The sequence below is a fragment of the Fukomys damarensis genome, unplaced genomic scaffold (genome assembly GCF_012274545.1).
Source record: "Fukomys damarensis isolate Sample0158 unplaced genomic scaffold, DMR_v1.0_HiC HiC_scaffold_33, whole genome shotgun sequence".
Taxonomy (NCBI): domain Eukaryota; kingdom Metazoa; phylum Chordata; class Mammalia; order Rodentia; family Bathyergidae; genus Fukomys; species Fukomys damarensis.
In genome coordinates, this window is record NW_022900945.1 from 32648123 (window position 1) to 32652988 (window position 4866).

Sequence of the window (4866 nt, forward strand, 5' to 3'; positions counted from 1 at the left end):
ACTGAAAATCAAAACAATCATTTAGGTCCTCACAGGTAACCTAGAGCACAGTACAATTTCTTTTACATGTAAGCTATCTGTGAAAAAGATGTACTTCCTAGTATATGCACTAGGACCTTCTTCTCAAATCCAGGTGACCAGGCAAAGATACAATTACATTCACTTCTTTGTTAACAAAATAAAAAATTAAGCTTATACTGTTTATGTACAGTAAAACACCCAGATCTTTTTACCGAAAGGTATTGTTAGGGTTTGAATCTGGGATGTCCCCCAAAGTTTTATTTTCAGAGGTGGGGCTACTGTAGGGGGATCAGCAGCTGAGTGCTGTTAGGAGATGGAGCCTAAGAAGCAGGTCACTGGGGGTGTAACCTGGAAGGATGAATCTCCCTTCCAGGTTCCTCCTTGCTCTCTCTGCTTCTGGGCCACCAGGACATGAACAGCTTTCCCTGCCCACGCCCTTCTACCATGCTGTTTCTCCCTTGGAGCCAGATGACAGTGGACTGAAAATGTGACCCCAAAACAAAGCTCTCCTCCTTTAAATTGTGGGTATCAGGTATTGTGTGTGGGTGGTAAGAAAGGGACTAAGATACTTTCCAGAAACAATAAAAAGATAAATATTCTTTTTACTGTGGTAAAATTCTCATAACATAAAATCAAGCATTTTACAATGGACAGCCCAATGGCATCTCTTACATTCACACAGTTGTGTAACTACCATCTCTCTCCAGCCCTAAACATTTTCATCAGCCCAGTCACTCCTCATTATTTCCTTCCTTGGCTCTCTACCCCAGCCCTGGCAACCATCAATCTGCTTTCTGTCTCTGTGTGCTTACTTTTCCTGAATATTTCATAATAAATGAAATAAAACGATATGTAAACTTTGTGTCTGACTTCTTTCACTTAGCACAGTAGTTTGGAGGTTCGGCTACATTATAACATGTATCAGCACTTTACTCCTTTTTATGGCTGAATAATGTTCCATTTTATGAATACATCACAACTCATTCATCCTTATGGGGATGCACATGGGGCTGTTTCCATCCTTTGGCTATCAAGAATAGTGCATTTTGGCTATCATAAATAGTGGACATTTTTCCACTCTTTATTATTTATTTATTTTTACCACTTTAACAATGCTCTGTGCATAAAGTATATATGCAGTATTGTACCCATTACCACCATGCATCTCCAGAACTTCTCAACAACCTAAACACAAACAACACCCATGCCCTGGGTCCACCCACCTCCTCCCCTGGGAAACACCATGCTACTCTCCATCTCTACATATTTGACTACTGTAGATACCACATATAAAGCAGTCATACAACAGTTGTCCTTTTTGTCTGGCTTATTTTATTTAACACAATGTTTTCAAGATGAACATAAAATATGTGTACATAATAAAAACTATACATTTTATGTGCAAAAGCAATTAATACTATAAGCAAATGGCAGAGACATTGTCATCAACATGCACAAAACGTGCCCCGGTGGCTGGAGCCACTTTTTCCATCCTCACCACTGCTCAGTGAGATGAATGGCACAGACGGAGTGCAACTCATAGAAGGTAAGCAACTCACTCATGGATGTGCAGCTTGTAAATCAACAAGCAAACGTGGATCAGTCTTCCAATTCCAGTCCTTTTCAATTTATAGGGTGACCTGCCTCCTACCCCACTAGCAACATACTTATAGAAGGCGAAGAAAAGAAAACCCAGGTTGGAAAAAGAGTCAAGGAAGACTCCACAGAGAAGAAGGACTTTGGGCTAAAACTTGACAAGCCAGTTTCTGCTAGGGAGACAACAGAAGTGGCATTCAAGGCAGGTGACTGTCAGTGACATGGCCACAGATGAGCTCGTCAGAAAATGCATAGGGAGAAAGAAGCAAGAACAGTGAGTATCCTAACCTAGTTTGAAGAAAATTAGGAAAATCTTTCATTCCCACCTATAATGGATTAACTTAAACAAGGACTTTTGTTCTCCTGCCCATACATCACCAAACACAGATAAACAGAGTTTCAGCCAAGAGCTTCGTGTGCCTGTAGGATTTCCTAGTTGCTACCTGCTGTATTTGTCTTTTCCCAGTCCTGCACTGGGGCTGGATGTGGAAAGGATGAGACATCACTTGACACACATCACATTCTAAAATTCTGAAAAAACCACGTATGCACCAGAGTGAATTTGATTCACTTATTTTAATAACTCATTCTCTATACCACCTGTGCCTTTAAGATTGATTTCCACAGAACCAAAGATAATAAAAACAAAACGTCTCAATTATGAATACGAACCTAACCACAATTTTCTAGAATTAGTTTCTTTTTTTTTTTTTTTCTGAAAAACATGCTGATCTTTATTTTACAGAGCATTGTTTCTTTAAGAAAATTTATTATTTTGCTCACTGTTTGGGGCAATGTTGCTAAGATATAAAAGCATTAAGCTTAACAATCACTCCTACTGAAAGAAATAATTTTTCAAACTATCCAGATTGTTTATTAGAGAAAGAAAAAAAATGAGAGAAGTAAAGAATAAGTATTTGAAATCTGTGGGTACCAATCACTCATAAGCAGAAAAGTCCTGACTTGGTGACCTGGAAAGATTAGATTCTTACCAAGAAAAGAAACAGATAATAACACAAACCTTTCTTTGCAAAGAACTAAGTTAAGCTAGTAGTATAAACAAGTGCATCATGTTTGGGAAGATACCTAGAAGGGGAATAGATGGGTTAAATGGAATCTCCAGTTTTAGTTTTCTGAGAAATCTCCACACTGATTTCCACAGTACCAGTTTAGAATCAGTGGTGCCAGTCTAGAATCTTATGGTTTATGTCTTTTAATCTAAGTAACTACTTTGAAGATAATGATATATAGTGTAATAACTATGATTCTCTTACATTATTTTGAAATTTTTTTCATAAAATAAAAATATTTTTTTTAAATATTTAGGTTAAGTGACAACTCTTTCTTTCGACAACTCTGTGTGTCAGCTGGGGCAGTTATCAGAATAATGTCAACATATGGATTAGTGAAAAAGACAAAGTTATGATTTTTGGCCTCACTGCTAGAAACACAGCAAACTCATATCAAACACAAGCAAGGGTCATTTCCCCTTAAACAAATTTTTCCTTGTCAGATATAGAATACAATTTATAAAGAGAAATTTGTTACCCATTAAGCCCATTACATTGAAAAACATAAGGAAAATATTTTAGTACACATTTAATTTGCTATGCTTTTTTTTTAAATATACACATTTGCAGAGTGTCTGATTATAAGCAGTGTGGCACCTATAGAACAAAAACGCAGAAGGTTCTGACCTAAACCCTAAGATACTTACGCTAACCTTCTACATAAGGAATGAAAACAAAACTCCTACATCACACTACCCAGGAAAAGATGTAGGACTCACAGCTGAGGCCAGTACTTACAGACAGAAGTTAGGTTCTTAGGTCAGGCCAAAACATAACATACTCAGAAAGAAGAGCTGCACAATTAAAGTCTGACCTCTAAAGTTTTTATTTGAAAGATGTACTATTTTGCCTAAGATAATTATGTTCATTTGCTACAGGATATGTAAAGGAATGTAAAGAGAAACAGCAAACAATGGTTATTAAGAAAAAAACCACAATTTTTCTATAAAATGGAATATTACTCAGCCATAAAGAACGAGAAAATAGATTCATTCATAGGAAAATGGATACATATTGAGGATATACTCAAGTGAAATAAATAAGTCACACATGTGTAAATACCGAATAGTTTCTCTGGTGTAAATAATCTGCAACAATGCATAAGATTCTAATAAGATTACTGACATTTAGAAATGGGAAGAAAGGAGCTAAAGGTGTAGGGAAGGTGGGATGGGTAGGGGAAGAGTAAAAAGGGAAAAGAAAAAAATGTGAGAGAATGAAAAGATGAAAATAAAGTGTTTGTAGATGGGGAGGGGAGGAGGGGGTGAAGGGAGGGCAGAGGTAAGGGGAAAAAATGAGAATCAAGACTTGTCATGTAGAGGTACAAGATCCCAACAATGAATGTAACTGTACTGTATCCCTAAAATGTACCAATAAACTCAATTAAAGCTGAAAAAAAAAAAGAAAAAGACCACAAATATTAAATTAACATATGAAACACTTGTCCCTAATTCGAATTTTGACACCCATAACTCCAATGCAAAAAGAAAATGCAGAAATATTTCAAATACAGATTAAGACAAGCTGGTAGAATAGAAGGAAAATGCCATCCCCTGATTTTTATGTACTAAAAGTGAATCACAGCTCAGGAAAACTGAAACCAAAGAAAAATTCAGTATTACAGTGCCACCCACTGTCTAGAGGTCCTCATAGCAAATTAAACAGCCATAAAAACAGAAGATAAAATTATTGAAATAAAGAAAATAACACTGACTCTACTGATTCATTAGAGCCTTAGAACTTCTCACAAAACAAAATCACCCATATCGTTTTATTTCAACAAAGAAAGAGAACATCTGTTACATAAGAACTTTTATCAATTTTGAAATAAAATGTCCAAAATGCCATAAGACTTAAATCACATAATGAAAACAACATATATGCCATTTTGGCTCTGTAGCTATATAAATAAATAAGATCTTTATAAAAAATGCTACTTGAGGAAGGAGAACCACGCCTGCTCCCGACCCAGCAGCCATCGCTCAAGCGCTGGGAAGGTAACCACACGGGCACCCCTGAACCCCATAATTCCACCCCCCACACACACTCTCAGACCTCCTGACTGTGCAAGTCTTTGGACGCACAGTCCAAAGACTGTGGTCATCAAGGGTATTTTTCTGAGTTCCCAACTTTGAACATCTTTAAAGAAAGGGCGTGGGAAACTTGTAATAGAGAGTGT